Source organism: Hipposideros armiger, unplaced genomic scaffold (assembly GCF_001890085.2).
Source record: "Hipposideros armiger isolate ML-2016 unplaced genomic scaffold, ASM189008v1 scaffold_29, whole genome shotgun sequence".
Taxonomy (NCBI): Eukaryota; Metazoa; Chordata; class Mammalia; order Chiroptera; family Hipposideridae; genus Hipposideros; species Hipposideros armiger.
In genome coordinates this window covers 358,583-370,704 of record NW_017731379.1, presented here as the reverse complement: position 1 = coordinate 370,704, position 12,122 = coordinate 358,583, and the positions used below count along the sequence as shown (strand labels likewise).

At 39.3% G+C, this 12,122-nt stretch overlaps 1 protein-coding gene across 1 annotated transcript in view; it reads right to left on the bottom strand.

Annotated features, from left to right (window-relative positions):
- ANKFN1 (ankyrin repeat and fibronectin type III domain containing 1) overlaps positions 1-12,122 on the bottom strand; it is a 348,704-nt gene that overhangs the window by 245,840 nt on the left and 90,742 nt on the right. The window contains exon 2 of the mRNA XM_019636795.1: positions 9,250-9,290. The gene's annotated coding sequence lies outside the window, so the exon portion shown is untranslated. The remainder of the gene's footprint in view (positions 1-9,249; positions 9,291-12,122) is intronic.

Here is a 12,122-nt window from a genome sequence, read left to right as displayed (position 1 = left end):
ATATTTTCTATCTCCTGTTATCGCTATTGGGTGGATGTCATTGTATTATCTTTATTTTGACCAAAATATCTGGAGTATATGAAAGCAGTTCCTCGGAGGTACTTTAAACGGGTCTCTCTCCATGATCTGGGCAGTTAGCTTTTTGCAGTGTCTTTTATGTAGCACCAAGACTCTCTCTTGGTCGCTTCTCTCCTTTTGAAAGACGAAATGCTTCATAAATCAGGAATGAAGTTACTTTAGCCACTTTTAAGTTGCTTTATTTTAGCCTTAAAATTAAATTAAGGTGAAGATGCAATAATCTGGTTCTCCTTTTACAAATTAACTTACAAATAATAAATAGTCTTTATTCTAAACCATACTCTTCACATTGTACCAACAAATTGTTCTCTAATTTCTATAATGGCCATTGATGAAAAGCAGTCCTAGCTGACCTTAAAGCAACCTCTTTGTGTGCTTTGTGCCTTGAAATCCACTTTAACCCCACTGGAAGAGAAAGCGCACTCAGTTCCACATGCACAATGACCAGGTTCCATGTGTGAAATCATGGAATATAAATAAGAGACATATAGGATACGTATTCTCCATCTTCATGGGTCTTTCAGAACTGGGAAAACATGATTAGTCCACATGTAAAAAATTTGAGAAAAATAAAAACGAGTATGTAAATAGGATGCTCTAATTCTTATTGCTAGGGTCAATAATATTATATTATATTATACATTTTTGTTTGTTTCCCACACTAGACATAAGTTCCATGAAGACAGAGATTGCACCTAGCTCCTTTATTACTGAATTCTCAGTGCTAGTATACTGCCTGATATAATACAGCACTCAGTACATATTTATGAGATTAAATTGCAGGAAGACAAAACATGAGTTAGAATAAGGAGCCAGGGGAAAAAGATTTAGGTAGGTAGAAAGGAAAAGGAGGGTTTTCTGGGCAGAGAGCATATACCAGCTTTATACTAGTGTTTCCTTTTATTGCTATATTCCTTTATACTTTTTATAATGCACATAATTATCTCAATTCATTCCCCCAGAAAACCATATATGTTTATGGGACTCAGTGAAATAAATCAGGGCTTCAAAAGATACAGCCTTGTTCACAGACAGAATCTGTCTGTAGATAACAAATAAAACAGAAACGCAAAGAGATGAGTGGAGGGGTGAAGCCCTCCAGCTGAGCTTCCGCCTGGGATGAGGACAAGGAAGGGCTAACATCAGAGATGGCTAGGAGTCTGGCTCCTACAGTTTACTGGGGACTACAAATGCTTGGTATCAAGTGGGAATCAGAAGCTGGACTCACGGCTTAAAACCAGGAGGTAGCGAGGTCTTCTCAACTTGTCAAAGGAGGAACAAAAAGGTTGTCACCTGTTGCTTGGGACTATATTTGTGGCCTAGGGAGGCTGGAGAACCCACACTCAGCTTTATAAACTGTAAGTGAGCCAAATGTCACTGCTAGGGGGCTTGGACCTTGGATATTCCAATATCACCATAGAGCAGGAGCATGAGCCCCTGTTAAAGACTGCATTGGACTGGGAGTCCTGGGTGGGGGGCTGGGCAAAACCTTTAGATAAGGAGGGGTGAAGAGAGTAGGATGGAAGGAGGGAGAGAAATAAAGTCTCAAGAAAAGTAAACACATTACAGCACTAGGAAACTCCATGCTAGGTACACATAAAGAATATAATGACAAAAAACCCCAGCTCTAGGTCATTCTCATAAGTGAATGCAAATGAAAAAAATTTAAATAGAATATATGCAAATTGTATATCAATGTATTTTTAAAGACTACTATGGAATAGAGTATGTCAGGAATGCAACGATGGTTCAAAATCTGTGAATATCATCTATCACATAAGTAGGTTAAAAGAACAAGCCATATTATTATTTGAATAGGTGCAGAAAAATACTTGATAAATTTCAACAATCTTGATATTTAAAAAAATGCCAGTAGCCACAGATAATGGAACCAGAGATGTTTCCAACTGAGAAATCCCATTCATATGTGGGCTGGTAGCCTACCAAGGCAGAAATACCTGAACTATGTGGGTATATGCATCTGGTCTTTGGAATTGATGGGGATTCCCCAAGTGGGAAGCAGAACTAACATGTCCTCCCCTCGATGGCTGTGCCTGCCATTTTGGGCCATGTGCATTCTGAAGAGTAAGTAGATGGACCTGGTCTACAGAAGCAGGAGAAGTCATGAAGCCCCAGAGGGAAGACAGCATCCCTGGTTCCTGATAACTCTCCATTTCTGATGGAGCTTTCCAATGCAAGTTAGTGTCAAGTCCAACTAAACTTTGTTTCCTGTTTGTTGATTTGATCAAATACCTACATTCTTACAATTATCTCCTCCCTACTCTCTTTTAACTTGAGCTTCTGACTTTGTGTTCTGAAAAATTGTTTAGTAAAGATATGAATGCTAGAACCTCTTAAATCGTTAATCAACACTAAAGGTAAAAACATATTTTAATGGGAAGGGAGGCAGTGACTTCTGAAGACTTAGGAGATAGTTTTTGCTCTTTGGTAAAACTCTAAAATAGATTTAAAAAATAATAATTTGTAACTTGGGAAAAAATTAACTTGCAAATACTCGCAGCTGTACTCCAATCTCTTCGTCCCACTTCTTCCCCCGACAGCTATCTAAAGATGAAGGACCTGTGTTGTACTACAGATGGCTTGTGCCAGTTTGCAAAGGGCACTTGTTAGATTGTCAGGAATTTGTGAGCTGTTTGTTAAACACAGCCATTCTTAAAAATTGAATTATATAAACTTACAATGAAATAACTTGCATTGAAAACAAAGGAAACAAATACTCAAAGCTCATCACTTCTTACTTGTTTTATAATATTTTATTGTTACCTATGCTTCTGAGGTTATTTGCATCTATTGCATCTATATGGTGAAAATACCATGTAGAGCTACTGTACATCCCTTCCTAATTCCATGTTCAGTGGTATCATGTTGGTTGCTTGAAATTGTCCATGGTAGGAGTACTGACACCACACAAATCAGTCAGTACTACAAATCAAGGCTTGATTTATTGTCTTATTGATTGCCTAGATTTTAAAGAGTGATATAGAAAATATTAAGAATGCAGATTAAGCAAAATGGAGTGCTGTGTCTATAGGTGTTATACTGCAAATAGCACAGAAACTTGAGGAAAATTCTCTAGAATTAAAAAACTATTATCCAGTTAGTAAAGTTGCTCATGTTATTGATGACTGAGTGGATCTATGCCATACGTACATCTCTGTTGCTTCACTCTTGTCTTACTTGTTAATAAAAATAAAAATCTAAACCCATTTATAGGTAAACTACATTCATTCATCAATTGCAGCCATAAGTTGCCAATGGTTTAATGAAACCATTCTGTGAGTTGGCTATATGGAATTGACAAGAAAGAGCATTACATATTTTATTATTACTTGTAAATCTATGCTACATATCCATTATATCAGTAAAATTTATTATATACACACACACACATATATGTATATATATATAATTTAAAAAAATTTTTTTTCTAGAAGTAGCCTGGAAGGGCCACATTGAAATTACATAGGAAAACAAACTCTAGGAGACAAAAAATAATAGTCATAATTTATCAATCCTGGAGAAGTAGGCATGATTAGGAGAAAAGAAGTAAGTGAGGAAAGAGCAACAGAAGCTAGGATTTTGTTATACAGAGCAGTAGGGAGGAGAATTGCAAGATTTTTGAGCAGCTACCATGTGGAATTTGGGTAAAGAAAATCTTCAGTATATTTTGCTGTGGAATATAATTTCACTTTGAGGGACTTTAATAAAAATTTATATTGTTTTCATTTCTTTAGATGTTTGTATTACTTTCAAATACATACCTAAACTTAGATGGGCCATAAAGCAGTTGAACTATATTTAGATTACATGAGCATTTTGATAAAAATTGTTATTCCGAGTCGATATGGGTTCACTGTGAACAAATTATGCCTAACTGGCTTTTGTTCCTCTTAGGATCGGGTAGTTACCCTAGCATATCTTAAGAATAAAAATAAAAGTAACAACAATACAACGATTACTACTATTAATTATTGTTTTTATATTATTGATAACTGTTCTGTATTCTTTACATGGATTAATTCACTTAACCATCACAACAACCTAAGAGGCAGATACAAATAATTTAATATCATTATTTTACACATCAGGAAACAGACCCAGAGAAGGGGAGTAACTTGCTCCAAAGCACATAGCTAACAAAGTCTAGTCAGATTAAAATCCAAGCAAATCTAGCTCTAAGGGTTGCACAGCTATTGTGCTAACAGTGCTAACGCTATCACATCTCCAAGCATTAGCAATATAATATCATAATCATCTTAGTTTCTAAGAAGTATTATAATATCACTGACATCACTGACATCAATCTAAAGATAGCACTCTGCCAGGGTGTTGGAAAGCTGCTTGTATCTGTTGCATTGACCGATTTCACAAAAGCATTTACTGAGCATCTGGTTGTTGGACAGAATATCACAGACATCTCAGGTTGAGACAAAGATGAATAAAACATAAAACATGAGTCTACCTTTGAGGAGCTTAAAATCCACTGTTTTTATCCATCTCCTGAACAATGTCAAAAGGTGAATCCAATATGTCATGAAACTGGGACAGGATTGAAAATAACTCAAATTCAAAAAGATCCTAACAGGTTTCACTAATATCCCCAAACTAGTGGGTGTCACAGAGATAAATGTAAAGGTGTGCTGTATTCAAAACCAAGTACAAGAACACAGCACTGGGGGGAAAAAATCTGCTTTTATGGCAGCTTTTACATAACGTATCTAAAGGTTTTAGGATTCACCTCAGGATGAAAGTGTTACTGAAATTTGTGACGTGCTCTTAGGTTAGAGTGACAGAAATCACATGTGCAGAATGAGAGCTTTTTATTTTTTTTCATGGAGCTCTGAACATAAGTTGGCCAAGCCTTTGCAGAGGTCAGCCATCTTGGCAGTATTCTTTCTAGCTCGGGCTATAACATTTTAAGAGGGACATCGAAAAATGTGGCTGGGGTAAATGAAAAGGGATAACTAAACCAAGTCATATGAAGAATGGCTGAAGGAACTGGAGACAAGGAAGACTCAGACAGTATACGGGACCAGGTTCCAAAACACTTGGGAGGGTTGTTATGTGGAAGAAGGGGTCAACTTCTGATCTGCTCCAGAAGGGAAAACCAACACAGACCAACTGAAGGTTAATCTCAGATTAGCAAAAGAAATTTCAAAGTGTTGAGCTATTTAAAAATGGATCGGGCTTCCATGGACTGCAGACAGGGCTCCTAGAGAGGGTGTCATGAGGAGGATGCCTTGGGTGGGCTGCTGAACTGTCTCTTGTGGAAAGCATCTTCCAAAATTAAAACCGCATTATTTATAATGGCATAACACAAACAATTCCCTAGACCTTTAATACACACACATACTGGAAGAAGATCATATTTTCCCCAAATATGCAAAGCCTATACAATTAACGTGAGCAGCAGTTACCTTTATATTCCTCTTAGAAGCAAAAGAAACTGTGACATTTAGGTCATGAAAAGAGAAGAAACAAGTAGCCTGTGCAATTGCCTTTGTGCATAGAAAGCCTGGGGACTATGGCATTCGTCCCCGGGAATCTATTCTGTGGACAACAGGGGGATGTTTTGACATAAAGACATGAACAGGGAATGAATGCAAGGTTTACGCTGGATGCAACTTGAAATCCTTCAGCACAATGCCTAGCAGCCATCAGAAAGCAAACATAAATGGCCAAAGCCTTTCCAGGGGTGAGGCATAGAAACAGAACAAATTACTCTTGTCGAGATAAACGCAACATCAGCACACTGTGTCTGCAGTGTGGGCCACAGACCTCCCCTGGCAACGGGTGTTCAGCCCTGGGCAAGAGGAAGAAAATTCAACCAGAACAAGAGCAAAAATTCTGGCACGTGGATCTTCAGGTAATTTACACAAACCAAGTTAATGTAATTGGCAAGCAGAAACCTAGAGACGGAGTATTTAGAGAGAATCCTACCAAGAGCAGAGGAAGCCAAAGGGAGCCAATAGAAGAGACTGCTCGAGGCTTGCTGAATACGGGAAAAAAGAAGAAAGAGACTGAGATTGCCATCCAGGCAAAGCTCGATGGGGAGTCAAGAAGAGGTAAAGGGAACAGACCTTTGCCTAGCCGACCAAAGCCCCAGATAAAATCCTAACCACGCCACGCAGTTTATTAGGAGTTGTTTCTTCCCTACTAACCAACCGGCTTCCACTAGTCTCAAGCATTCTTTCTGACTTATTTCATTAACATTTCCTTCTTTTTCTGGAGTGGTCAGAGCCCCAGGGACTCTCTCTCTCTCTCCTCCCCCTCCCCCCAACCAATGGGGCATTGAATGAGAGCCAGAGTGTTGTCTGTGTAAAGAGAAATTGCAAAACCACAAATTGCAGAAAATCGTTACTGCCAAAAATCGAAAGGAACACACAATATCACCATGCCTCTTAAAAAGCAATTGCGCATTTTACAGGCCTCTGGATAATTCAGGTTTGTTTGGCAACTTTCTCACGCATACCACCCAGAAGACAATTCTCTTCCAGCAGAAGCAGTGGTCCCAAAGAATATGTGTGGTTGCAAAGAAACAAAAAAAGTGGGTTCAAGTCTTTCCAGGGGTCCGACTTAGCCCAAAAGGGTTCTATTTTCTTCTATTGTGTAGTATTGATTTTAAGGCCCAAAATTTGCCCTCAGAGTCCCAGGGACTCCCACTAAAACAGAAAGCGCCTTCAATCATTTAATAAGAATCCCTTAAAGAGACAAAACATTTTTCAGTGGTCAAATCTTTCTGAAACATTATCTTATGTGATTATCACAACAACCCTTTGATGGAAGCAGGAAACATGTTTTCCTTTTTCCTCCTTTCACCCGTAATTAGAAACTGAGGGGTTAACTGACATTCTCAAAATCATGCCATTTCTGGGAGCGATCTGGGGCTGATATGCGCCTTCCTTCCATCACCCACACTCTTATGCCATGGGGCATATCTCTGTCTTCCTGACTCGGCCACAGCAGGCCTCCATCAGAGGTGTTGAGATCTTACGTGGCCCATACACATGTCTAGGGCCTTTACTTGGAAAGCCTCCTGCCGTTCACTATAGATCAGGCCTTGTCTGAATGGAGTGCTGATGAGGCTCTTTTCCATTTGCATTGGTTGTATAATGCAATCACCATTAGGACATAATGTCTACTCCTGAGGGGCTGATCCAGTGGAGCTGCCAAAATGAACCAGTCACAATTGCCTGGTGATTTTAATGCGTTTCCATGACTCCTACCAGTTGCTTAGAGGTGACGTGAAGAGGTATGTAGACCCATTGTATCTGGGTGGTGTAAAATCCTAGTGCATTTTTTTTACTTCTCAGAATATTTACTAATAAAATAGGTCACTAGCCACTTTGTAGGTCCTTGAGAAAAAAAAAAAGTGAAAATAAAGCAATCACAAAGTTACCCTTCTCAGGTGAAATAGCTGGCCTACCCCCTCCCCCAAATCTGGGACACAAAAGGTGCTTTCAACTGGAATTTTGACAAAGCAATCTTGAGGTAATCGTCATATATGTGTTTACAGTTGCACATTTGCATATAACGATTTTAAACGTTGCCTTAAATTGCCCTTCATGTAATTTTCACCATGAACATATACCAACTGTCTTTTAGTGTTGAAAATTAAGTCATTTAAAAGCAGTGGTAAACCTCAACAAGCAGAAACAGCGTGATAAAGAGCTACCAAACATGAATATACAGGAAAGCAAACATAGGCAGTTCCTCCTGAACAGTTTTAATATTCAAAAAAAGGAAAACAGTCAGAAGTTATCATTTGTGCCAGTAAAATACTCATGATAACACTGCTCATAAAATCCAACATGACTTTACTGGTAAAAGCTGCTTAAAATACTCATAATATGTAGGTTCTTGATAATGCAATAAAGACCAAAGCAATATAATTCAAAGGTTGACATTTTGAAATATTCCAGCGAATGCATAATACGTCGATGTAAAATTTGAATCGTTTTATTATTTTGTGCTCATGTTTGAATATTTGGTGTATAGCACAATTTATTCTAGAGAGAAACAAGAAACGTCATCTAGGGAAATCAAAAGGTTTTCTAAGTTTTTCTTGCAGTTCAGCTAAATACATAGTTTTTTCAGGGACTAAATGATTCAAAAGAGGATTTATTAGAACATACACAATACGTATAACTCCAGTGAGACCCTTCGATTCTCATGGGTCTGACAATGCTAATGAAATGATTCAGTGACTGCTTTGGGAAAACTGTAGGGATCAGGAGCTGAGAGTTGATGTATTTCCTCGCTTACCGGGCTCAACCTTCTACTTTACAGTTGTCCTCTCTTGCTTACTTATCTGTAGTGACAAGCAACTCACTACCTTCAAACTACTTCTGAAGAACTAGAATCTTTATATGGAATCCAAATCTGTCCTGTTTTTTGAATTCAGGTATTATCAGTTTTTTCAAAGACAGATGGAAATTCATAGTTTTTTGAATAAAATCATTCTAAACTTCATTTTAGTAAAAAAAAAGAAATAGTCTCATTCTAATTCCCAATCATTCCCAATCCATCATTTAGGCAAAAGTCTAAAATACGCAGAACTCTCAGTTCGGACCTGGTGTGATTTTATTTAGTCTTTAGAATAGAGGGAGTTTATAATTTGGGTGTGGGCACTGGGAGTGCTGAGTAAAGACATAATAATACCCGGGAGATTCGATCTAGAAAGAACACTGATTTACAGAGTGGCCTCAATGCAGTACACACAGGAAGGAATTATTAAAATAACTACCATGCTGTTAAACGTGAAACAATCTGTGACTGTGAGGAGCCACTGGGCCTGGTAATAAATTAGTCAGCCATTTGACAGAGGCTCAATATTCAAATGTTGGGTGTCATATGGTTGTAATGTCTAAAAGAATATTGCCTAGTTTTTTCCTCTGCACTTTTCTCTAGCTTTTTAGATGCAATGTAGTTGCAGCCATTGTCAAGCTCAATCTGCTTTCCAAACGGTTTATAAAACGCTCCACGATGCTATACAAATCAACAGTGTGAAATGTTGGTTCAAACTGTGGCTGCATTTGTTGAGCCAGACTTTAAAAATGTAACAATGTGAGATGTGAGCCTTAAAGATTAGGGGGTTTTGGGAATTACAGCTGAGGAGTAGATACCATTTCAAAGAGGAAACGTACTTACATTTTGCTGCAAGTGAAATGCCTGTCTTTAAAGGGTAGCCTCTGAAACAAAGAGAGAGAGAGAAAAAAGTATGTTATAAAAAAAATTGCACAGTAAACCAATTCAAAATGAAAAAGGCACTGAATTGCCTTTGAAGGTACAGCCACTGACTGCAAAAAAAATGTGAAGTCTAGAGATGAAAACATATTTATTGAGAAACTTCTTGGAGATACAAGGAGCTTTAGCCCAGAAAGAAAACACATAAGTCAACTGCTATATCTCACTGAAGGCTGAGCTCCCTGCCCCTGAATTGCCTAGAATTTCAAGATCCCTTGATGCTCACTTGGTCTCCCAGGTTTGATCCGGGCGAGAGGAAATATGAGGAGACTAGTACCTAGTTCAATGGCTTCGATTCATCATTCTCTACTTCTGGTTTATACAGACATTTGTACCTTGTTCTCTTAGGCCCAGCTCTGACACATTGTTCTATTAAGTGAAACTTCTTCTAAAAATTATGATTTTCTCAATTCATTCTTATTAGGTAAGTAGACAAGTTTCTTTTCCAAGAAATAAAGAGCTTTTCTGGGGAGTTGTGTGTGTGTGTGTGTGTGTGTGTGTGTGTGTGTGTGTGTGTGAAAGGGGGGAACTGACATCAATGCCAGGTTTCTCTTTATTCAAGATGGCAGTGAAAGGAGAGAAACAATTAGACTGTGCCTGTGCTTGAAAGGAGTATGCCAATTGTGCAGGCAGTTCCTCAGTGCGGCAGCGCACCAGACAGTTCAGCTTGCTTCCAAATCTTTTTTTTTGCATCTACAGTGGTTATATCCAAAGGGGTACTTTTCAGGGTAGTAAGCTTAATTGAGGGTGTCAGGTAAGTCCCCATGATTGCCGTGGGGATGAATGCAATTCTTTGCATTCTGAGATTCAAATGGTTCCAGGTCATCTCCAAGACTGAATGTGGTGTCCTCAGACCTACAGAAAGCTCTTGCCGTGCCACCCACAGGGATCTGGATAAGTCCGATTAGTCACTGCAGTGAGTAATATTTTTCCAAGCTCTGCCATTTTTAGTACTAGTGTGGCTTTGGGAAATGGATAGACCTAATAATAGTGGCTATTTCAAAGAACTGTTGTAAGGGTTAAATAAGATAATACATGTCAAACAGCAGCATGAGGCTGGCTGGCTGTGGGGATTCGATAAATGCTTCCTGGTCGTTGTTACTGTGTTGTAATTATTATTACCAGAAGGCCAATTTGTAGAACCAAATAAGAAGGTATGAAAAGTCCATGAAATTGGAGCTAGAAAGGTAGTTATGGAGAGCCTTGCTTGGGTAGGATATTTCCATTCTCGGTCATCAAAGCTGTAACAATGTCCCACATTTGTCTCTCCGAATACCTTCCTCCAATCTTCATTCCTCCAACTGCTCAGTAGAATTGAGTTAGAGCGACATCTCACATTGGGAAATCCCTCAAAGTTTTGGCCAGCCACCTAGTCCCTCATTTACTATGCATGGAGATGGTTGGCGGTGGGGCTCCCAGAATTGCAAACTGTGAAATTATTGAACTGCTGGGCCCAGGAAGAAATGGGATAACTCTCCTTTCAGGGTGCTTGACACACGTTCTTGACTCGATACGCTCGTATCAAGCTGATGTTTGTAGATGGATCCTATGGTGTGATGCAACAAGACGCCATGTGCATCGCTGACTGGAAGAAATCAGCAACATGGCTCTAACCACCACTTGACATCCCTTCCCTCCCAGCTCTCGCCCCTCCAAAGAAAAACATGTACTGCAAATTCCTCTGAAATGGTGTACACTTCAGTTTCTTTGAGGAACTTGTTGCTAGGAAGCAAATTTAGGACACTCTCACCTCCCCAGGAAAGTTTTAACTACTGCCTCAGATAACAAGTTCTTCAGCCATGAAAGTATTACGTATTAAGAAGAAAACTGTCCGTCTGTTATCTCAGGGATTCACTAGACAAGAGCTCTTCATTTGGGCAATGATTTCCCAGCAATATCATTGATTACTTTAAAAACTATTCAGAGCCATCCTTTATGTAGTTACCTAATACGGTGGTACTGATCGTTTTTCCTGGGGTACAAAATAAATAGAGCCGCCAAGAACAATGGGGTGGTGAGGTTTTACAGACCATAAAGGAACATAAGCGCTCCCTTTTGCTTTTCTATGCTTATTTCCACATCAGAAAAAGAAAAAGCTGAATTCTTAAAGGAGAAAAAGGGTCCTTAAAATGATTAATGAACTTATTTGCTAAGTGTTTACTGAGTGTCAGGTATCTGCAGGACACTGCTAGGTGCTAAAAATACATCTCCTGTCCTCGTGAGAAGGTCTGTCTGGTTGGAGAGATCACTAGACCGCTTGGAGGGAGCAGGTGATGATATAATGCAAAATGACAAGGTGGTCAGTGAGGAGGGAAGGTTGTCTTTGATGATCCAATTTGGAAAGAGAAATCAGGGAAGTGTAACTGGGGAAGTATTGGGATGACACCTGAAGAAAAATTCGTATTTAATGATAATAACAACAGCTAACACTGTGGAGTGCTCAGTGCAGCGGGAACTGTCCTATGTGCGTTTACATGTGCTGACTCGCTTATCATCATAACAACCCTAGGAGTAGAGGAGGTCCTAGTCTCAGCCCGGGGTAGGAGTTAAGGAGGCAAGTGGGGAGCGTGGCGCACACCAGGCAAAAGGGCATCATCAAGGGCATGAGCTCCGGGCAGGAGAAACTGGCTCCTCCGTACCATTTGCCTTATTTTGCACACGCTTCAGCAAAGCCCATTCTTCTACCATGTAGGCGACTTTAAGGGACCCTGGGTGGGGATCTTCTGTTAGCAATCCTGGATAACTTTCGTGAGAGAAGCCTAATCCCTCTGCTCCCA